The sequence below is a fragment of the Homarus americanus genome, unplaced genomic scaffold (genome assembly GCF_018991925.1).
Source record: "Homarus americanus isolate GMGI-L3 unplaced genomic scaffold, GMGI_Hamer_2.0 scaffold56009, whole genome shotgun sequence".
Taxonomy (NCBI): Eukaryota; Metazoa; Arthropoda; class Malacostraca; order Decapoda; family Nephropidae; genus Homarus; species Homarus americanus.
In genome coordinates, this window is record NW_024739542.1 from 3156743 (window position 1) to 3181907 (window position 25165).

The 25165-nt window shown below is 40.8% G+C and overlaps 1 protein-coding gene across 4 annotated transcripts in view; it reads right to left on the reverse strand.

Annotated features, from left to right (window-relative positions):
- LOC121874864 (leucine-rich repeat neuronal protein 1-like) overlaps positions 1–25165 on the reverse strand; it is a 95411-nt gene that overhangs the window by 30200 nt on the left and 40046 nt on the right. The gene's annotated exons all lie outside the window — the stretch shown is intronic.

The window sequence follows — 25165 nt, forward strand, 5'->3', positions numbered from 1 at the left end:
TTGATCTCCATAACTTGCAGCGTCTCGTCTTGTCTCTCAGTTAACGGTACTTTAAACTGCTATCACATACGCCTCCAGTACTGTATTTTTCCTCTCAGATGTTTATTTATCGTCTTATCCCATATAATTCCAACTATTTTTTCCCCTTGTTGATGTCCCTGCTTACATGTATCCTCCTTTACACCTCTTTTATATTGTATCACCTTCCTTACCCGTTGCCCTTCTCAACTTATTTCAGGATATTGATGTTAGCAGTTATTTGCAAATATGGACCAGTCTCCTCCACCCACACCCTATCTCCTGTATCTATCTTAACACTCCTCTAATGTCCTTTGTATCTCTTCACATCACTCCTCCATAAATGTCAAGTTATCTGCAAATAACACTTCCTTCATCATTTCCTCCTTCATATTTGTGACGATCACCTCCATTAGCATTAAGAACAGTAAAGGGCTTTTAGGGCACGAGGTTCACCCTACCTTAAACTCTTCACCTGTTTCTCTCTCTCAGTCACAACAGTTGATATATCTTTATACATCGCCTCAGTCATTGTCATCTTCCCTTCTACCACCTCTCTAAATGTCATAGCATCATATACCTTCTCGAGATCTGAAAAACCTGATGGCCGAATCTTCTCTGAACACGTTTTTTCTCAGCCAACGATCATCTTTTCACCGTCGTCATCCTCAGTCATTTAATAGTATACAATGTTCTCTCTCCATCTCATCTCTTACCTCATATACTGCCCTCTTTCTTCTGTTGTTATTCTCTCTGTTGTCTCAGTTTCCTCACCTTTTCCTCCTTTCCCTCGTCATATTTTTATCTAACTTTATTATATTCTTCTTTTCACCAAATTACTGCAATATTTTCAAAGCGCGATTGCAATAATTTTAACACATTACTACTACATCGTCTCAGCATCAACACAGTATTATAACTCCCCTCTCAGCATCTATACAGCATTTCTTCAGCATCAACACAGTATTATAACTCCCCCCTCAGCATCTATACAGCATCTCCTCAGCATCAACACAGTATTATAACTCCCCCCTCAGCATCTATACAGCATTTCTTCAGCATCAACACAGTATTATAACTCCCCCCTCAGCATCTATACAGCATCTCCTCAGCATCAACACAGTGTTATAACTCCCCCCTCAGCATCTATACAGCATCTCCTCAGCATCAACACAGTATTATAACTCCCCCCTCAGCATCTATACAGCATCTCCTCAGCATCAACACCATATTATAACTTCTCCCACAGCATCTATACAGCATTTCTTCAGCATCACCCCAGTATTATCACACGGCCATAATTATTCTCCTATACTAGTAGGAAGGGAAAGTATATATAACAATAGTGATAAAGTCTCATAGCAGATTTAGTGCCATCTTTAATCTCCTCCTTGGTACTTCAGCTAAAGTATTCTTCCTCCAATTAAGGGAAAATCAAACAGGTTTACCGCTGAGAATCCATCTTTGTGTCATAACTTATAAGGGCCATTTAGAAAGACTCCCAAGTTTAAAATTAGAAGAGAAATTGGTAGTTACGAACCTTTCAGAATATTTTCATGATAGCCCAGGATAAATATGACTTTCAAAACTTTAAGAATTCATATTTTTTTTCGTGGAATATTCAATTTATCGTAACCGGATAGAAATCCTCTATTACATCTCTACTTAAGAGGAAAATTTGTTATGCTTTGATCATTGTAGAATTAACCTTAAGGGAAAACTCATCTTACGAGATTTTGAGAATCCATGTTTTGTAAAAGTACTTAATTTAAACCTGTTAGATAGGCTCTTACATGTTTTATTTAACAATTAAACTGAAAAATTATTTCCCAGTAACCGCCTGTGAACTAAGAGAATCCATACGTTTGTAAGGTAATTAATTTAAGCCAGTAAAATGTTTCTCATATATCCAGTAAGGAGACAAAAAAAATATCTGAGTGCAAACATCGTAGAATAACCTTAATATGAACAAAGAGGAAATTTAACTTACGACATTTTGAGAATCCATCTTTGTGTGGTAAGCTGTAGGAGGTAAGCTGCAGGAGGTACTTATATACGCTTTCACATTTCCAGTAAGAATTAAAATTTAACAAATGAATCTTACAAACCTCCTTCAGCAGACAGCCATAAGATGCCCCTCAGTAGAGAGCCTTGATAACCCCTCTCAGCAGACAGCCATAAGATACCCCTGTCAGCAGACAGTGTTGAAAACACCCCTCAGTAGAGAGCCTTGATAACCCCTCTCAGCAGACAGCCATAAGATACCCCTGTCAGCAGACAGTGTTGAAAACACCCCTCAGCAGACAGCCTTGATAATCCCCTCAGCAGACAGCCTTGATAACCCCCTCAGAAGACAGCCATAATATACCCCCTCAGCAGACAGCCATAATATACCCCCGTCAGCAGACAGTCTTGAAAGCGCTACGTCAGCAGACAGCCTCACCTCCCGTGGCTTCCCGGGTAGTATTGCCATTAATCTTGACTCAAACTATTTTTAAAAAAAAGTATCTTACGGAGACAGATTTTTGTACTTAACTTGTGGTGAGACGTGAGACTGAAAGTTGGTATCCTGAAGAGAGAGAGAGAGAGAGAGAGAGAGAGAGAGAGAGAGAGAGAGAGAGATAGATGGTTAAATGCATGAAAATGGAAAGAACACAGTGAACTTGCCATATATTATTATTATTATTATTATTATTATTATTATTATTATTATTATTATTATTATTATTATTATTATTATTATTATTATTATTATTATTATTATTGAGAGAAGCAGACATAGTCGGTGAGAAAGAGAAAATGAGAAAGTGAGACAAGAAAGACACTTTTGACACGAGTGTGGTGTACAGAAAAGTCTACGGTTAATGGTTGCCACATTTCACTATATCGGGGAGATAAAGAGAGAGACAGAGAACGGAACATCAAGCCGGTATTCTTTAAGATGAGAAAGTTTATGGTAAAATTTTACAAGTTCTCTTAAGATTCATAAAATGATTATGAAAAAATAAGCTAGAAAGAGAGAGCGAAAGAGAGAGAGAATCACGGCTAACAAGTATGGCTCTGATTACTCAACTAGTAACAGCTTATGCTCGTCGGAGAAAAAACTGTGTTAACTGAATACGTGTGTTTGTGTGTGTGTGTGAATGACTTAATTACAAAACCTAGACTACCTCGACTTCACAAGAAAACATTGTTGAATTTTGCTCAGCTCCTGTGCCATCGCCCTTTACATATATACTCCGTAAATATTCTGGTATTTTTATTTATAAAGTAACTAACGTAAGTAAATCAGATTTATTGACTATATACTATACGCTTCACTCTTGTATGTAAACATTCTTTGTATTATGTTTTATTACGAGGAGAATCCAAATGTTATCGCCAAACACTGCATGATTCATCGTATGGCATTGGCCTCAAAGAAGCTTCCCCAATACTTGCACTTGTTGCTTATAATTGTTATCAAGTCCACCAACTACGTCTACGTCAAAGGTGAAGTTTTGAATACACAACTGTTCGAAGTCTTGTACCAGGAGACGGCTTCAACTCACCAAAGTCTGCTGCTCCACACAGACTTCTGCTGGTTGTCATGGGACCTCCGAGCAAAAATGATCTTCAATCTTTATTTATCAACGAGGGTTTTTGTTTTCTCTCTCGCCTTCCTTATGATAACTTCCAAGCACTAAAACTACTTGGATCTGAAACATCCAAGAGAAGGAATCCAACATATCCGCTCCCACACCGACCACATACTCGTCATGTTTTCACCAAGAAGCCTCAACATTAGAAGAGAAGAGCGAATACTGGACCACACATCTGCATTCCACAGTCTCAGATAAAAGTTTCGGGTGACATTGCCGTTGAAATAAAAATAAAAACAAAATCTCAGTGTAATTACAGTACGGTATTTGATAAATAAGTTCAAGTGGGACTCTCCTGGAATCGGAGCAGTCATGTTACAAGAAAACCTATCAGATGCCAAGTTGACGAATTGTCTGATGAGGTGCTGGAGGAATTGCTGGGTCTTGTCAACGCCAGGCACAACTTGGGCTAAGTATAGTGTATTATAAGTTCAGTTGTCTTCCCTTCTCATGTACACATTTAGGCGAGTCTAGTTTCTCACTGCTTAAAGATGGACATTGAATCTGATCTTCCATGAAGCTTTTCGGCCACGTAGCCGAATATATCAGCCATGGCAACACAGAAGTAGTATCAGGTCTCTTATGAATCGAATATTTTTCTTCAGTCTTGATAAATCCATACTCAATGAAACCATTCATTATACTCTAATGAAAATATGTTTTGTATTTTGCCCCCAATGTTTTCTTTCATCTGTGAAGAATCTACATATAAAATTTAGATAAAAGGACTATCGGTCATCTTCACTTCTCAGATTTTTATGATGACACTATAAATTACGTTGACATGAGAGATTATTTTTAATAGCTGTGCCTCGACCTCCTAAACTAGCAGGAAGTGGCTCACACATAGAGCGGCCGACCATAAAAGCTCCATATGCAAGAAAAGATAAAGAACCTCTGCCCTAAAGCCTCCATCACCACCTGGATAGACTCTACGACCACCAGCACCACCCGGATATACTCTACGACCACCAACACCACCCGGATATACTCTACGACCTCCAGCACCACCTGGATATACTCTACGACCTCCAACACCACCTGGATATACTCTACGACCACCAGCACCACCTGGATATACTCTACGACCAGCAACACCACCCGGATATACTCTACGACCTCCAACACCACCTGGATATACTCTACGACCTCCAGCACCACCTATTTAGACTATAAGACTTCTATGGCCACGGAGAGAAAATTGGTAATATCCTGAAGGAGGCCCCTGGGCTGAGATAGGACACTTACGGCGGTAGTCTAGGTGATTGGCAGGATGATAGGATGATGTGAGGTAAGAAAATGAATGGGAAAGTTAGGAGGACGAAGAGGAGGTTTAAGAATGAAGCCTTGATAGTTAAATGCAGAAGGGGGAAGACTTTTTTGATGAGAATGAAGGATGGGAGAATGTTTTTTGTTTTTTTGAAGGATAACAAAGATAGAGTGATGAAATGTGAATTAGAAGAATGAAGTAGTGGGAAAGATATAGGATGGATGGAAGAATGAAAGAGGAGTAGGATGAATGGAAGAATGAAATAAGATTAATAAGGATAGAATGATGAATGAGAAGTACGAAAGATGAAAAAAAGAAGAAAAATATGATGAATGAGGTAAGGTATGCGAGTTAAGAAAGATGGAATATGATAATAATAATAACATTAAATTTGTGTAGAGTGGCGGTGAATGTGTGACGTGCAAAAGTGTGTGACGGTATGTGGCGTGAGGTAACTCTTCACTAACAATTATAAGTGGTGATACGTGACTCTCTCTCTCTCTCTCTCTCTCTCTCTCTCTCTCTGATTACCAATTTATCTTTTTTTTTCTCTACATATCATTCCACCTATCATTTTCTTCTAATACCTACCATCACTCATTCCTCTTTTCTCACTTGTTGCTTACGTCAAACTCTCTTCCTCCTCCTCTTCCTCCTCCTTCTGGACCCTTCCCCTTACCCTACACCTTCACCCCCTCATTCCCTTCGTATTTTTCCATTCACTCTCACCCTTTGCTCTTTTTATGAATCCCCTCTCTTCACTTCACCCCCTACTACTTCCCTTCCCATTTCCCTTTCCTACACCCTTTCATCCCCTTCCTACTTCCCTTTCCCTTCCCTCCCCTTCCCACTTCTCCTCCAGCCCTCCCATCCTCCCCTCTCTCCAAAAAACCAAAAACAATTCTGACATTTATCCTCTCGTCAGCTTTTGGGGGGAACATGTTTCTTGTTTGGGTTTTGTTTATCCTCCTATTACACCTCAAAACACTCACTCCCAGAAAGAGAGAGAGAGAGAGAAAGAGAGAGAGAGAGAGAGAGAGAGATTGATAGATAGACAAATATATGTAGATACAGAGACAGAGTAAGAGAGAGAGATAGAGAAGTCCTAGCACACAGAGAGAAGGAGAGAGATTAAAGGAGAGATACAGGAGAGAAAAAGTTTGTCACCAAGAGAACGAAAGAGAGAGAAAGAGAAAAAAAATAGAATAAAAGATAGCCAGGCAAATAAAGAAACGAATAGAGAACGAGATACAGAGAGAGAGAACAACAAAGACACACAAAGAAAATGGAATAGAAGAGACAGATAGACAGAGAGGGAGAGGAGTGAAAGAATGTCCAATATACGGAAAGAAAAAAGAAATACAGGAAAAGAGTTTAAGTAAGAGAAAAAGAGACAAAGAAAGAGATAGATAAATTGACAGACACACAGACATATGAAGAGCGAGAAAAAGTTAGAGAGAGAGAGAGAGAGAGAGAGAGAGAGAGAGAGAGAGACCAACACAGCAGTACAGTACTCGATCTCCGCACAACATAATACACTCCTCACTCTCCCTCACCCGACCCTCCCTCCATCCTACATACTTCCTCATCCCTCCCTCCCGCCCTCCCTTCAGCCAGGCCCTCCCAGCAGTGGTACTACCCAGTTTAAGTGAATTTACTCTTGCCTAACATAATCATGTCTGCCTTAACCCGTTCACTCTGCTCTCCCTGCCACACCGAGGTAATGGTCTCCCCACCCCCCCTCACCCATTAGTGGTCTCTCCTCTCCCATAACAGACCGATTCTCCCCAATGCTAAATTTCCCAAGGCTTTTTCTCCTCCCCTTCCCCGAATACTATATAATTCCTCCCCGTAAGCTTTTTCATCTACATTCAGCGAGTCCAACTTAAGATGGGTATTATTACCCCTCCCTCCCTACACCCAAGTGTCTCAGCTGGATATTAAATTTTGCTTAGTTTTTCCTATCTTAATGCAGAGAGAAAGTCTTCCCAAACAAATAAGAATTTCATCCCCCAAATTTACCCCATGCATTAACTTCTAAGTAAATTCCCCCTCGCTAAAGCAGACCGCGTTTTCTCCAGAACAATATTTTGGCGGGTGAGTCTAAAACACCAATATATATATTTTTTACTCTGGGTTCATCTTTTCACTGAATAGAAGTTCCTTCTCTAAAATTTCATTGAAACAATAACCTCTGAAAAATCCCCCGTATCTCCTTAAATTTTCTCAAAATGGAATTTCTTCCCAGTTGTCCGCACGAGGACAGCGGAATGGTTGGCCGCCCCCAAACAATTTATTTATCACCACCGCCCTAGACAGGAGGAGCTGTAGGCCTGACCACATTTAATCTCCCACACCCCCAACGACAGGCTGCTCCGGCGCCCAAATTCTCAAATACTAAAATTATTTTACTCAACTTCCCCGGCAAGGCACGCGGGTGTCCACGACCTAGCGCCGGGTCATTAAATATTCCTACCTAATATTCTTCCTCAACCAGATATAAAAGCACTCATGTAATTACAAGATGCTGTGAAATTTCGACGATATTTTGTGCCATCAATGAAGTGAACCAGTTTGACGTGCTTTCATAAGGTCATTTAGGGGTGCGATTTAAGGTCAGAGTGTGTGAGGCCAAGTCTTAGTGTGCCGCCCCTGAACCTCTGGCGGCTTTACAGCAACTGCGTTTTGGGAGAACTTGTTGGTTTTATTGCTCGAATTATTTTATGGATATTTGTTGTTTGTGAGCCACAACAGTCAAGAGTTGGTGTGTGTATGTGTGTGTGTGTGTGTGTGTGTGTGTGTGTGTGTGTGTGTGTGTGTGTGTGTGTGTGTGTGTGTGTGTGTGTGTGTGTATGTGTGTGTGTGTGTTATCATATAAGAATCTAAAGTCCAAGTTAAGATTAAACCTTGATCTCCCTGTGTGAGGGGTGAGGGTGAGCTCTACCCGGCCATCACCAACCACTCTTTTCTTGCCGGGAGACCAAGGCTTGATCCCACCTTGGTGTGTATTGTTGTATGTGTTGATATATTCTAAAATTATAACGTTGTTGCGAACTTGTGTGAAGTAGCGTTTCCTCTTTATTTCTAACCTTTGTTTTGTGTATGTGTAAGGCCGATTCACACTATCCATCACGTATCGGTAACATCACGAATCGGCAACGGTCCGTCAAAATTTCTTACATGTAATCAACTGGAGCTGTTCACACCTAACCGGCACGTCACCGTCACGTATCGGTTCGGTTCTGTTCCGTCACGTATCGGTTCGGTTCTGTTCCGTCACGTCTCGGTATCTCCAGGAGAATATTTTGACGTGCTGAAACGTTTCCGATACGTTACGGATGGTGTGAACAGACACGCGGTCAGTAACGGTCCGTTCGAGCCAGAGAGCAGGCGGGAGGGTCTACAGCCTGATATAGGCCTAGTTGATTTATTCACTTTTGTTTCACATTATGGACGAACAACTAATTGAATTGGTTCGCGGATATGAAGAACTATATGATATGTCCAACCAAAAATATAACGATAATGTTTATAAGGACAGAATGTGGAAAATCATAGGAACTAAACAAACCAGGTAAGAGACTATCCTTTACTGTTATGTAACACTGCAGTGTTTGATTTAACTAATCTTGAATAAACACTTACTCAAGCAGTCTACTGCCAAGGTATAGAGCCAGATGGGCTGTTAAAGAAAATATCTCTCTGCTTGGACTTTCTAAAATACTGGTATTATTTTAGTTCATCATCTACAAGCTCCTTGAATAAAGTTCAATATTCTCCCTAAGTTTTCTGTTTCTTAAACACTGGTGAACCCACAGTCTCTTCTTTTTGTTTTTCTATGCCTTTTCCTCATCCAAAAGAAGTGCAATAACTGCAAGTTTCTTCTGGCTATACGAATATGGCGCCATTTTTACTCCGAAGCTACACACCGACTGACCGATCGCTGACGGAACGGTGACGGAAGATGTGAATGCTCGCAATTTTGACGGACCGTTGCCGATCCGTGATGTTACCAATACGTGATGGATAGTGTGAATCGGTAAACTGGCCGCTGATGTAGCCATCCTGATAATGTCAACTAATTATAAAACCTGCCCTGAGTTATCTGAGAACTTTAAACACACAATATTTTGTGACTCAAAACACTGCCCACCGAGGGCCACCTCCCTATACTGTTTACTTTCCAAGGTTGACCATCTCCAGAGTTGGCTCTCCCAAAGTTGGCTATCTCCCAGAGTTGGCCATCTCCCAGAGTTGGCCATCGCCCAGAGTTGGTCATCTCCCAAAGTTGGCCATCTCCCAGAGTTGGCCATCTCCCAGAGTTGGCCATCTCCCAGAGTTGGCCATCGCCCAGAGTTGGTCATCTCCCAAAGTTGGCCATCTCCCAGAGTTGGTCATCTCCCAGAGTTGGCCATCTCCCAGAGTTGGTCATCTCCAAGGTTGGCTATCTAACAGATTTGACCAGCTTCCAGGGTTAGCCAGCTTCAAGAACTGACCATCTAATAGGGATGGCCATCTCACAAGGTTGGCCATCTATTAGGTTTGGCCAGCTCCAACGGGTAGCTATCCCCCAGGGTTGCCCAGTTCCGTTGGTCAGCTCCCAGGTTTAGCTATCTACCAGGGGTGGCCAACTCCCAGTGTGGTCAGGTCCCAGGGTTGGCCAGTTTCCAGGGGTGGCCAGTTTCCAGGGTTAGCCACCTTCCGAGGGTGGCCAACTCCCAGGGGGGGTTGCTCCCAGGATGGGCAGTTCCCAGGACGTCACTACATTCAAGGAGAGTTTGCAACTGTCATTAGGGAGGAAATAGCAGAGTTCCTGGTGTCCTCTCCTTCTATGCCTTCCCCTGCTTCCCTCTTCATCTTCCCTCTTCATTTTCTTCCTTATCCCTGTTTTCCGTCTGGTCTCCTCTCCTCTCCACATTGTTCTCTTTCCTCCCCCCTTTCCCCTTTCCCACCCTATTTTCCTTGCTCTCATTCCCTTCCCTCCTTCCCTTCCCTCCTTCCCTTCCCTCCTTCCCTTGCCTCTTCTTCCCTTCCTCCTCTTCCACTACTCGTCTTCCCTCCTTTCTATTATTTCTCCCTCTCTTCTCTCCTTACCTTTCTTCTCTTCTTACCTTCCTAGCCCTCTTTTCTTCCTCCTCTCCTTCTCCTTCCCAACATGTCCCCCCCTCCTCTCCATTCTACTCCTTTCCACCCCTTCTCTGTCTTTCTCCTTACTGTTCTACTCTCCGCCCTACTCTGTTTCCCTTCTTCCTTCCTTCCTACCTTCCTTTTCATCTCTAACCCTTCTAATGTCTCTCCTTCATCTTCATTTTTATGACTCTCCTTTAATCTCATTTATCTTTGTCTCAACCTTACCTTATCTCTCTCTCTCTCTCTCTCTCTCTCTCTCTCTCTCTCTCTCTCTCTCTCTCTCTCTCTCTCTCTCTCCCCACTGGACGCTTCGAGACACTGGGCATGAGATAAGGTATATAACTCAGAGCTAATAAGAGAGCTATCATATTCACCGTAAAAAAACATATCTAGGTATTCAACAGGAGCGGTGACTAGTGATATATTAACACCTATATAGCTAGATGTTAAGTTAGTCTCTGGAGTTGGCGATAGATGAGGTAGTATGGTTAGGTTACAGTATAGTGGTAGTCGTGATTGTGGTGGTAACAGTGGTGGTGGTGGTGGTGGTGGTGGTGGTGGTGATGTTAGTCGCAAAGATAGTGGTGGTGGTAGTTGTGGTGGTAGTAGTAATGGTGGCTGTGGTAATATGGTTAGGTTAATCTTTATAGTATTGGTGGTAGTGGAGGTAGGGGTGGGAATGATAGTAACAGTAGTAGTAGTAGTTGTGGTGGTGCTGGTGGTGATAGTGGTGGTGATGATACAGTAATGGTGGTGTAAGGATATAATTTATGTTATATAACCCTACAAGAAGAAGTTTTATACGTGAGGGTAAAAATATTACCGTCGACGACAACATCTATAATAATATCTCGGCTAATAATGAACCTTTTAGCTTCCATGCCGTAAAGTGTCACCATAAACAAGAGGTGATGGTGGTGGTGGTGGTAGCGGTGGTGGTGATGGTGATGGTGATGGTGGTGGTGATGGTGATGGTAATGGTGGTTGTGGTGGTGGTGGTGGTGATGGTGGTGATGGTAATGGTGATGGTGGTGGTGGGGTGGCGGTCGTGGTGGTGGTGGTGTTGGGGGTGGCGGTCGGTGGTGGTGGTGGTGGTATTGGGGTGGCGGTCGTGGTGGTGGTGGTGGTGGTAGGTCGGTGGTGGTGGGGTGGCGGTCGGTGGTGGTGGGGGTGGCGGTCGTGATGGTGGTGGTGTTGGCGGTCGTGGTGGTGGTGGTGGTGGTGGTGGCGGTCGGTGGTGATGGTGGTGGTGGCGGTCGTGGTGGTGGTGTGGGGTGGCGGTCGTGGTGGTGGTGGGGGTGGCGGTCGTGGTGGTGGTGGTGTTGGGGTGGCGGTCGGTGGTGGTGGTGGTGGCGGTCGTGGTGGTGGTGGGGGTGGCGGTCGTGGTGGTGGTGGTGGTGTTGGGGGTGGCGGTGGTGGGGGGTGGCGGTCGGTCGTGGTGGTGGTGGGGGTGGCGGGCGTGGTGGTGGTGGGGGTGGCGGTCGTGGTGTCTGGGATAACAGCCTGATTAATCAGTAGGGCCCGGATAGTTATGCATTTGCATATTTCATATGCAAATGCATATTTTGCGTGATTTCTATGATAAGTGCATATTACCTAGATAACTGCATATAAATGCATATTTTGGTAAAATATTCATCTGGCAGTATCTCTTTGTTGCCACTGAATGAGCACACGTGGTACTGGGGGGTGAGGTGAGGTGTGGTTAGGTGAAGTGAGGTGAGGTCACGTCGCTTTAATCTGTCGTTTCCACACCTGGTCATGACTCATTGGACTAGTGAGTTAGTCAGTCAGGAGCAGTGCTGCTGTGTGGAGCTACTCTCTTCTGCACCAATCGTCTCGTGTGATGTAGAAAGGGTGTTCTCAGAATATAAAGCTATGCTGACAGACAACAGGCGGGGTTTTAACTTTGAGAACTTACGCCACCATGTCATCATCAAATGCAACCACAATCTGTAATGTCTGAAAATATGTCAGTCTATAATGTAAATACATGTTCATATATATTTTTTGAAGCACTTTCACATATATATGTTAAATACATTACGTATATTGCTTAATAAACATTAACATTAGTTTATATTAACTATTTTGTTTCCGTATAACCTGCATTCTTGGCTTTATAAGTGACATTTTTAGTGCATATAAATGCATATTTCCCCTGTTTTTAGTGCATATTTGCATGCATATTTCATGGTTTTTTAGTGCATAACTATCCGGGCCCTATTAATCAGTAACACGAAGCGGAATATATTGCCAAACAGAATGAAGTTTTTGTTATTATTGTTAAATCCTTGAAAATCAGTGGAAATATGATAAAATTGGCTTTATTTATTTAAGATGACTTTTCTTCACTTATTATCACCAAATTTACCAAGACAAATATGTTGAGTTAGGTTAAGCTGGTAAGGTTAGGTCAGGTTAGATAATTATGGTAGAACTGGTTCTTTACACCTGTAGTTTATACTACTTTTAGTCTTATGAAAGTTTATTTATGTATATATATATATATATATATATATATATATATATATATATATATATATATATATATATATATATATATATATATATATAATGACAGACTGTGGTAGTGTTGTGTTGCAGGGCACATTAGGCTGTGAGATATGGCCAGCCAATCTTGGGCCGGGGACGGAGGTGAGGAAATAGTGGACCATCCCGGGGTATCTATACGGGGTGGATCCAGCCACGTGATTGGCCCAGTCACAAAGTCTACCCTGACCGCGTAAGACAAGATCATTGTCCTTTATTTATGCGATGTTAGAGTCAGCCAGCTGATTGGACAGACCTGCCTGACGATTACTGCACTACATTCATGGCCGGGTGTGATTGGATTACATGCTTTACTCATTGTTTTTTTCGAGACATGCTGCCAGACGGAAAGATTAAACCTTTTCTGGCACTATTAACTGAGACACAAGCGTTAAATAGTAATAGACATTTAGTTTTAGATACCATCCTATCATACTGAGTACATGTATAAATTAGTGTGGTAACCGTGGATGGTGGGCAGCCCTGGGAGGTGGTGTCACACTCCACTACTGCCATTATGGGCCACACTGGGTTTGTTCCTAAGGATTGTGGGTAATATTAGGTGTTGTTGTGAGGGTACTGAGCACTCGATGCACCTCAGTTAAACGAAAACAAAACAAAACATGACGAAATTGGATTATTCACGCATTAATACAGAGAGAGAGAGAAAGAGTGTGTGTGTGTGTGTACATGCAAATACATCAGAAATAAGAAAATAAAGGGTTCATGCTAGTTAGTGAAAGATATATAGGTAAAATACTTAATGGGAGATACTACTGTACCCATTAGCCATTTTAATTACTTTACAATCCCGTAGAAAACACTTGGTATTCTGTAATGAACCTGAGAGAAATGTAGCGATCGAGAGAGAATAAAAAAAGTGAAAGGGAGAAAACATGAACTTCATTCAAAAGAAGAAAAGAAAAGTCAGTGAGGAAAGAATAATATATTAACACAGAGAAAAAGAAAAAAAAAAGAAAAAAAAAGACATTACGAGGTAGGAAGCGAAAACAAAATAAAGTGAAAAAGAAAAAAAGAGATACTGTATATTAGAAGAAAACTGAGCTAGAGAAAAATAAAAGAGAAACAGATAACAGAGACGAAACAATACAGCCACATATAATAATAATTGTGAAGAGAATATTTTCCTCTTCAATAACTAAGGGAGTGAAGTGTGTTGGGGGGTGGGGGTGGGGGGGCGGACCGCAAGCAATAGTTATGATCACCGTCTGGACCTGAGCCAGACTCCCTGCCGGAACTGACCCAGCCTTCGTCGCCAGGCTCAGACAGACAGACATATAAAGATAAAGAAAAAGAGTAAGGAAAAATAATATAATAAATCACAAACCTAACCCAACCTAATCCAACCTAACCGAACCTAACCTAACCTAACCTAACCTAACCTAACCTAAATTAAGAAGACGGTGAGAAAGATAGACATTAAGAAAGATAAGGAGAAAGATGATGAGAGAAGAAGAAAAGCAGATAAAAGGGAGAGAGCGAGAAGAAATAATAAAAAGGTAGTTAGAAAAATAACGAAAGAAGAATAATGAGTGAAGGAATCACAATGAGAGAGAGAGAGAGAATAAAGTTTAAACTATATATATATATATATATATATATATATATATATATATATATATATATATATATATATATATATATATATATATATATATATATATATATATATATATATATATACGAAGAGAGAAATAAAAAAGGAGAAACAAAAAAGATAACGAATAGAGAAAAAGAAAGCAAGATTCAGATACACAACTAAATTAAGAGAGCAAAAGTGGAAATGCAGAGAGGGAGAATTAGTGGGGCGAATAAAAACAAAACAAAAACAAAGTGCGACTGAAAAGAAAGACAGCAAAGGGAAGAGAGTGAGAGTGAGAGAGAGAAAGAAATAAAGAATGAAAGAGCGAGATAGAGTTAGAGTTAGAAAGAGAAATTCGTATGTGGAGAATTCACCTTAAAATTATGAGACTTCGTATGATATTTTGCAGTGACCCCAGAAGACGGTAAACCTACTAAAATATGCACAAGGTTACATGTGAGATCTCTAGGGTGGTTTCTCGCGGTAAGAGAGCGAGTGTAAGAAAGTGAAAGAGAAAATATATAAAAAAGAGAGGGAAATAATAAGAGAGAGAGAGAGAGAGAGAGAGAGAGAGAGATATTCCAATCTCCAATAGAAATTGAAAAAAATTTTCTTAGTATTCAGTTATCTCGTCTATCATTCTTTATTTTTTATATTGCTTCCTTTATGTCATTTTCATTAACACTGTATTTCATTCGTCTGTCTGTCAATAACCTCCTCTCTTTACAAGATGAGATGACAGGAGTTAGTTATACGCCACGTACTTATGCAGAAGGTTTACTGTACAGATAAGGTTGGGGAGGTTCACAAAGATTATCTAATGACATCACCTTATCAAGTGATTGATTCTAATATAATATGGAGGGATGTATATAGACAAAAGGAAAATAGTTCACCCCCTTACCCTAACATGCTAGATCAAAATATCACAACAAAACACATCAAGTGTGAACCATATACTCGTATGTACACCATGACTTAACCACAAAACCTTTGATTTATTTTAATACAAGTATTTCTTCTCGTGTATCAAAGGGAGTTTTCTTAGTTCTTGTATCTTTGTTCTAAAAAACAAAAATATTTTAAAGCAGAAGAGTTTAAAAAAAATATAGTTTCAGTATATTTCTCGGGACAAAAAAAATAAATATCGTTAGTATGTTTCAGGATAATTTTACTTCCACCTGAGCTCTCTAGGCAAGAAAAATATTTATATAAACATATTTTTAAAAATAAATTTCCTTTGAAGTAAAATGTTGAGTATACCTATTAGCTTTACCAGAAAAACTCTTGCAGACTAGGTCAAAAAGCAATGACATTACATTATTGATAGAACCCCAGGTGCACAGTGACAGATAGCTATGTTGGTACTCCTGACACCCTTGATTACAAGACGCACTTCCCTTCAGAAACACGTTATAATACTATGAATAAAATGACATAATAGATCAGATTAATTAATACTTTTTATTTATCAAGTCTAATGTATGCGTGTCTATGGATGCTTTGTGTCGTTCTGAAGAAGAAAGGGTCAAAGAATGGTCGACAAAGCAGAAGCACAAAGAAGAGGTAACAGCTTGAAGGAAATTGAATGCAAAATATAGAAAAAAAGGAGAGAAGCTTCAGAAATAAATCATCCACTCAAAATTCATCATCATCATCATCATCATCATTTTACTGTCATTTCTACCTTTGTCTGGATTAGTCACGACTATCTAATGACAGCTCTCCATATTGCACGGGTCTCTTGCGTCTCTCCCTGTCATTTCTTACAACCTCGCCCCATGCCATTCTTAACCTTCCCCTGGCTCTCCTCCCATCCACATCTTAAACTCGTTGCATCTCTTGACCCAATTAGTCTCATCCATTCACCCCACAAGCCCAAACCATCTCATAAATGTGAAAGGCTTGTAAAGGAAACTACGACTGGCAATTAACCTCCATGTCGCCTTCACATTTCTCTTGCAAAAATCATACCGATGGCATTATAGTATTTAATTTTCTGATTAGTTTTGGAGAGGATTTTAATAACTAAGGCTAGTATTTGTAGTAGTAGTAGTAGTAGCAGCCGGCCAGCGCGGCGTGGGTGTGGTGGAGTGTCCTCCCTGATCTAAAGTGTTATTGGAGGGGACATATTCGGAGTGTGGGAGCGGGAATTTCACAGTGTGTCGGTGAATATTTGATGTCACCCTGAGCATTGTCACCGAAGGTTCTTCTCATCCCTTACGGCATTAATCGTAAATATTCCATGTGTTCACCGGCGATCTCCAAGCGAGATTGTGAGTATTTGGTTGGACGGCTACTGCAGGTGCCAGGTGCCAGTGCCAGTGTCGATAGGCCTACTTTGGCAGTGGTGGCATCAAGACTCTCGCCCCTATGGGGCCAAGTGCTCTACGCTTGCGGTCGCCCCCCCCCCACAAGTAACGGTCACTTCATGTAGTGTCGGTTGACCAACTGAGTATATATAATTAATATTACATCAGTGCGACCATAGAAATAGTGGTTATTTCTGCCAAGGATATATAAACAAGTGTTAGGTGTGACAATGCTTGCTCCCAGTGTATCACTCTAATGTGTGGATTGTCTCCCTCAGGGGGGTGGCCTACACATCCACGCGCGCACGAATCCCCCTACTTCCCGGACACAGCAGTCCAGCCTGTCACCTCTCTGCCCTTTACACATAAAAACTAGTTTCTTCTTCTGTATGAGACAAAGCAGATGTCGGAGGCGGACGTAACTGTCGCCCAAAGTGCAGAACACTATGCCGGGTAACAGACATTGCTGCGTCTGTGCTAGCCAGTACCAAAATTGCGCTAGCTGTGATTGTGCGAGAAACAACCGACCATGTGTAGTTTGCAGAAAGGGAAACAAATATTCGGAACCCATATGGCAGCAAGCCGACACAGGAGGCCATAGTGGATATCGCCGGGACCCAACCGCCCGATGATATCCTAAATGATAGCAGTGAATCTACTCAACCTGAAAATGTAGTACTAATAAACACTGCTCTAATAGTAGCAGATGTCCACGAGGTGAATGAGAGACAGCCACCACAGTGGAATGGCATGTAGATGGAAAATGCGGACATATGGGTTAAAGAAACTTACTCAGAAATTGTCACGTGGTCGCCAGCTAACCTGTTTGAACCACCTAAGTGTGCGGCCACCAAAGAAATGATTCGGGAGATGATTCGCCTCATAACTGAGTACACTCAGGACTGCTTCCTTGCCCCTTTAGCTTTTCAGATACTGGCAATAATACCACATCTATTCTGTCAGAGGACACACACAAAGACTAAGCACAAAGAAAATGCGGCAGCAATGAAGAGAAGATTGACATGTGGCAGAATGGGGCCTTTGATGATCTCCTATGTGAAGCAAGTACAGTGCAGGAGAGAATAAAATTTATAGGAGACGGAAAGCAAAACACCGATGACGTTGCAAGAAAGTTTGGAAACAAAATGCGTGCGGGAAAAGTGTCTTTGGCGGTAAGATCTCTCACAGAGGAATACTACTACGTGAACAAAAGTTTGGAAAATAAAATGGATGAAACCAGGGCTTTGGTATATAATAAAAAAAATCGATATAATAGCATATACTGAAAGTTTGATTATCTCATGTAAGTTACCTATCGAATACCCAATTAAAGGTTATAAATTATTTCAGGCAGATAGAAAGATTAAGAAAGGAGGCGGGGGTAGCATTCTATGTCAGGGATAACTTGAAGTGTGGAATCAATAAGGAAATACAAACTGAGTTGAATACAGAAACAATCTGAATATAATTAACCGAAGGAAAAAGGCTGTAAGGCAAAAAATGCATTTCAGCATTGCAGACTTTCTACTTCAGTTTCCTTTGTTTGTGATTGGCTGTGAAGAGTATTATATGACTTTCTATTTGATGTACGTCATTTACTAGCAAACAAACAGTAAAAAATCACTATTTCACGGTGCCGAAAATTCCTGGTGCCGAAGATGATTCTTAATTGAGCAACACTAAATACATTACCAGAATGCTAGTATTGCCATTTGTATTAACTCGAATTAACACCAAATTCGGTAAAATGATTATTTGTACCTCTTTGTTCTTTATGGCACGATTGACTTTATTATTACTTTTTCGTCTTCAACAGAAGGAGCTTAAAAGACGGGTTCGTCCTCTTTTATGTTCTCTTCACTTTTTGGTGGATCTGGTGTCCTGACATACATGTCCGGCAAGTTCTCACACTTGTGAGCAAAATGCGGTGAGTGGGACTTTTTTCGTGAAAATTGCCTTTAGAACCGAGGTCATTCGGCATTTTCGTCGACCTAAACAAAGGGTTAAACTTTTTCGCACTTGTGCGCATAATGGGGAGTGTTGGATTTATATGGTGAAAATTGCCTTTTGAACCGAGGTCGCTCGGAATTTTCGTCGACCTAAGCATAGAGTTAAACGTTTTCGCACTTGTGTGCAAAATAGGGGGTGTGGGATTTATTTGGTGAAAATTGCCTTTTGAACCGAGGTCGTTCGGCATTTTCGTCGACCTAAGCATAGGGTTAAACGTTTTCGCACTTGTACGCATAATGGGGGGTGTGGGATTTATTTGGTGAAAATTGCCTTTTGAACCGAGGTCGCTCGGAATTTTCGTCGACCTAAGCATAGGGTTAAACGTTTTCGCACTTGTACGAATAATGGGGGGTGTGGGATTTATTTGGTGAAAATTGCCTTTTGAACCGAGGTCTTTTGGCATTTTCGTCGACCATAGTATGCGGTTAAACGATTTTGCATTTATGGGCATAATGACGAGGGGATTCTCGTTATGTCCTAGACATCTTCAATCTAATGTTTTTGGAATATCCCTAACTTGGTGGAGTAACCAGTGCATCTCTCAGATGACAATAGATTTTCCATCCCATCAAAATCCAAACACAAATTAGAGTAGTCATAAACGTATACATCGCAGTCGGGGTAATAGATTCAAATTCGTGTAAGATTCGTTTGTACTGTCCAATCTGATCTTGAAGGTGAAGTATTTTCGCCACTCTTCCGATGAGTGGCCAAGAGGCGCAAGGTGGTGGAGATGGTGGTCCCTTCTCCAGGTGATCCGTCCTAGGAAAAGGCAAAACTGTGGTCAACACCCTCCCAATCAGCGGAATCTGGTGTCCCCAAAATATACAATGTTCTACATGGTGCAGTTATTTCTTTAAACATGCTAACTCTGTTTCTAAATGGTTTTCATATTTTTAAATCGCTTTAAACGTTAGGAGTAACCTCAGTATAATCACGATCAAATAGTGAATGTCCATTTTAGATTTTGTTATGAATATTAACTGAATTACAGAGTGAGATTACTACCATATCGCTCAAAAATTAAAATTAGCTTGGAATCAGTCACAATAGTTGAGTAAATATTGTTACACAGTGTAGACAGTGTACCGGATGTACTTTAGACAGTTCATCATGTACAGTGTAACGGGTGTTCTTTAGGTTGTGTACCACGTATAGTGTAGACAATATACCATGTATGTTGTACACAGTGTGCCATATGTAGTTTAGACAGTGTAGCAGGTTTTATTTAGGGAGTGTACGATATATAGTGTAGACAGTGACCAGGTGTGGTGTAGTTAGTGTACCAGGTGTGGTGTAGTTAGTGTACCGTGTAGACAGTGTATCAAATGCAGTCTGACATTGTACCATGTGTGGTGTAGTTAGTGTACCAGGTGTAGTGTAGACAGTGTATCAGGTGTAGTGTATCTATATATATAAAACAAAGAATTTTGTCTGTCTGTTTCTTTATTTATTTGTGTTTCCGAACGAGAATCTGTAGTGATGATGGATGGTGTTAAATGTAATGATGATGGATGATGTTATATGTAGTGATGATGGGTGGTGTTTATATGTAGTGATGATGGATGGTGTTATATGTAGTGATGATGGATGATGTTATATGTAGTGATGATGGATGGTGTTATATGTAGTGATGATGGGTGGTGAGCAGTTGATATGGTTATATGGTAGTGACAGATGGATGGAGTTATATAAAGATGATGATGGCATATGTAGTGATGATTTATATATATGTAGTGATGATGGGTAAAGCTATGAAGATGATGTTGTTACAGTGTAGTGACGATGGATGTTGTTACATGTAGTGATGAGAGAGATGGGTGGTAAAATATATGAGAAGTGTGAGGATGGACACAGCGTCTGTAAAGTATACTGTGTTATATGTAGTGATGATGGATGGTGTTATATGTAGTGATGATGGATGGTGTTATATGTAGTGATGATGGGTGGTGTTATATGTAGTGATGATGGATGTTGTTATATGTAGTGATGATGGATGTTGTTATATGTAGTGATGATGGGTGGTGTCATATGAAGTGAGGATGGATATTGTTATCTGTAGTGATGATGGGTGGTGCTATATGTAGTGATGATGGATGGTGTTTTATATATAGTGATGATTGATGGAGTTATATGTAGTGATAATGGATGGTGCTATATGTAGTGATAATGGATGATGTTATATGTAGTGATGATGGATGTTGTTATATGTAGTGATGATTGGTGGTGTTATATGTATTGAGGAAGGATGTTGTTATATGTAGTGATGATGGATGGTGTTATATGTAGTGATGATGGATGATGTTATATGTAGTGATGATGAGTGGTGTTATATGTAGTGAGGATGGATGTTGTTATATGTAGTGATGATGGATGGAGTTATATGTAGTGATGATGGATGATGTTATATGTAGTGATGATGGATGGTGTTATATGTAGTGATGATGGATGATGTTATATGTAGTGATGATGGGTGGTGTAATATGTAGTGAGGATGAGTGTTGTTATATGTAGTGATGATGGATGATGTTATATGTAGTAATGATGGATGTTGTTATATGTAGTGATGATTTGTGGTGCTATATGTAGTGATAATGTATGGTGTTATATGTAGTGATGATGGATGGAGTTATATGTAGTGATGATGGATGTTGTTATATGTAGTGATGATAGGTGGTGTTATATGAAGTGAGGATGAGTGTTGTTATATGTAGTGATGATGGGTGGTGTTATATGTAGTGATGATGGATGTTGTTATATGTAGTGATGATGGATGGTGTTATATGTAGTGACGATGAGTGTTGTTATATGTAGTGACAATGGGTGGTGTTATATGTAGTGATGATGGATGTTGTTATATGTAGTGATGATGGGTGGTGTGATATGTTGTGAGGATGGATGTTGTTATATGTAGTGATGATGGATGGAGTTATATGTAGTGATGATGGATGGTGTTATATGTAGTGATGATGGATGGTGTTATATGTAGTGATGATGGGTGGTGTTATATGTAGTGATGATGTATGTTCTTATATGTAGTGATGATGGATGGTGTTATATGTAGTGATGATGGATGATGTTATATGTAGTGATGATGGGTGGTGTTATATGCAGTGATGATGGATGATGTTATATGTAGTGATGATGGGTGGTGTTATATGTAGTGATGATGGATGGTGTTATTTGTAGTGATGATGGATGATGTTATATGTAGTGATGATGGATGTTGTTATATGTAGTGATGATGGGTGGTGTTATATGTAGTGAGGATGAATGTTGTTATATGTAGTGATGATGGGTGGTGTTATATGTAGTGATGAGGGATGATGTTATATGTAGTGATGATGGATGTTGTTATATGTAGTGATGATGGGTGGTGTTATATGTAGTGATGATGGATGGTGTTATAGGTAGTGATGATGGGTGGTGTTATATGTAGTGATGATGGTTGGTGTTATATGTAGTGATGATGGATGGTGTTATATGTAGTGATGATGGATTGTGTTATATGTAGTGATGATGGATGGTGTTATATGTAGTGATGATGGTTGATGTTATATGTAGTGATGATGGATGATGTTATATGTAGTGATGAAGGATGATGTTATATGTAGTGATGATGGGTGGTGTTATATGGAGTGATGATTAGACAATAAGATAATAACAGTTTAATGCAAAAAATATATACTTTCCTGTATCGTTGTAGTGAAAAACATGGTGGAACTTACATACACCGTTAATGAACTATTGATGGAAGAAGAAATTGTTTGGGGACTGAACATTGAGAAAATGTGGAGCCGCCCGGAGGGCGGCGTTTCTGCTAGTATTGTATATAATGTACCATGTGTACTGTAGAGTACAGTACACAGTATGCGATGAGTAGTGTAGTGTTGATAATGTATCTTGTATACTGTAGTGTAGACAGTGTACTGTGTATAGTGGAGTTAGTGTACCCTGTGTGGTGTAGATAATGCAGCGTGTGTAGTGTAGACTGTGTTCTGTGTGTCCTGTAGCCAATGTATGGTTTGTGCTGTAGAATAGGCAGTGTACCATGTGTAGTGTATAATGTTAAGTGTGTAGTGAAGACAGTGGATCGTGTGTAGTGTAGTATATACAGTGCACTAAATATAGTATAGACAATGTAGCGTATGTAATGTAAACAGTGAACCGTGTTAGTGTACTCAATATATTGTGTGTGCTGTAGTGTCGGCAGTGTATTATGTAGTGTAGACAATTTAAAGTGTGTAGTGTAGACACTGGATCGTGTGAAGTGTAGTGTAGTGTAGTGTAGTGTAGTGTAGTGTAGTGTAGTGTAGTGTAGTGTATTGTAGTGTAGTGTAGTGTAGTGTAGACAATGTTCTAGGTGTAGTGTAGACAGTCTAAAGTGTGTAGTGCAGACAATGAATCGTGTGCACAAGTAGACAAAGTGAAGTGTGCTGAGAGAATGTGGGAAAAAGACAGAGAATGTAGAGAGAGAGAGAGAGAGAGAGAGAGAGAGAGAGACAAGTGGTTAGTGAAGCAGACGGGGAACACAGGATGTACTCTCGCCACTGAGCTGTTCATTGAAATATACCAGTACGGGAGAGTTGGAGAAGAAGGATATAGTATACAGTAAATTGAAATGAACTATTGAATCCTCAGTATGTTGAGGTATATGTTAACACTGCCTTAGAATCGCTTAAAATCACAGCAGAGAAGGAATATACAGGTAGATGTAAAGAAAGACTTTCGTTTCATCGTCGTCGAAATGAAATGTCAGTCGAAGAATCTATGTGCTGTACACAATTGCCGGTTGGAAATTTGTTGCTGTGTCCTGGTGAGATGAGGAAGTGTGCCTAATAATATCCAGACTAAAATTAAATATAACTGAGATGTCTCGTTTATGATGCTATCTAGCTAAACTAAATAGTGAGGATTAGGTCTGTTATTCCCGATCTAAAAGTGGACGCTGCATAAGTTTACTGCTCATAAATTCGACCAAAATCACAGATACAATCATACTATAGGAATAACATCAGTTTCGTGCCGTGGAAATTGATCCAGGTTAAGACAGACCAGTTTTAAATAATGTTCGTTTATGCTGTCAACGAAAACGCTTTACATTGTCGCTAAGCTATTCCAGCTACATCCAGGACCAAATCGTATTAGGTAGCGTCGACTATTGTGTCATTGTGATGCTGCCTGTTGTTATCATTGCCTGGCTGCCTAATGTGTTCACTGACGATTTAATGTTTAGGGGAAGTGTTGCACTTGTGGAGATGTTAAATCTGCCGCCAGGCTTTCGGTGTCACTGTGAGCTTCTAGGATACCGACAGTGTGATATTACTCTCTCTCTCTCTCTCTCTCTCTCTCTCTCTCTCTCTCTCTCTCTCTCTCTCTCTCTCTCTCTCTCTCATGACCCTTTTCATTTTTTTCCATTTCTCCAGCTGCCAAAAAAGACAATATATACTCCCCACCCCTCTCCCCTTCTACCCAGTTCCTCCTTATCCTTGCCATCCTAACCCTGAGGAGAATTAAAAGGATTATTATCACCTTAACCTATTACTCTAGCAGCCTAGCTGATGAAGAAAGTTTGAAGGCGGTAATGTGTGCAGTTTCATCAGTGTGCAGTTTCTACGAGGCTGTTGATGGGGGGGTCCCTTATGACTGGGAGAGACAGGGACGGTGGGAGAGGTAGAGGGGTTAGAAGAGGGAGACGAGAGATAGGAGAAGAGAGAGTGGCCTACCCTACGCTGAATGGTTGAGGAGAGGCAAGAGGAGAGAATGGAAGATGGGTGATAGAGACACAGAAAGTGTGTGTGTGTGTGTGTGTGTGGACTAGGTGCCTAAGCCAGGTGTGTGCTCGTCACTAATAAAGGAGACTGGCTGTAACAGAAGACGCTGGTCATAATGGAAAGCTTCACCGCCGCCATCCTGTGCCTCCCTTCACTACTGCTGGCTAACAATCAAGCCACACACATGGCCACACAGTTGGACCTCAGGATTGGGCCACACTTATATGTCACTCAGACCACACAGTTGGCCCAGTCAGTCAGGCCACACAGTTGGACCACATAGCTGCTTCACATTTGCTTCACATAAATTGGGCCACACACTTATACAATGAGAGGGGCCTCACAGTTGGTATAAGCAGATGGTATTGGGGTGATTGCAATGGGTCGTAGCTGATTTAAGGATTGTAGGCTGGTTGACTTGGGCACTGGTAACACATATGAAGTCTTCCAGTCAGCTGGGCATCTGGCTTGACTGAGAGAAGCATTGATGATGGAGCAGAGGGGTTTAGCTAGCTCCGGGGAGAACTCCTTGAAGAGTTTCATTGGTAAGTCAATGGGGTGGTGGAGCATTTTAACTTCAGTTTGTCCAGACGTTTTTCTACTTCAAATTCTTCTACTAAGTCAGTGGGGAAGAGGGCTGGTAGGTAAGCAGGGAGATTGGTTGTGTCAAGCCGGGGAAGCGTTTGGCATATAGTAGCGAAATGGTTATTTGATTGCTCAGCTGCGTCAACATTAGTAAGATTGCTAAGGAAGGGGAAAGGGTGTGTCTTATTGTTTAGTCCACAGAGTCCTTTAAGATTACCATACCACGGACTGATATTGGTCTGCTTCAGGTGTTGCAATTTGGTTGGATA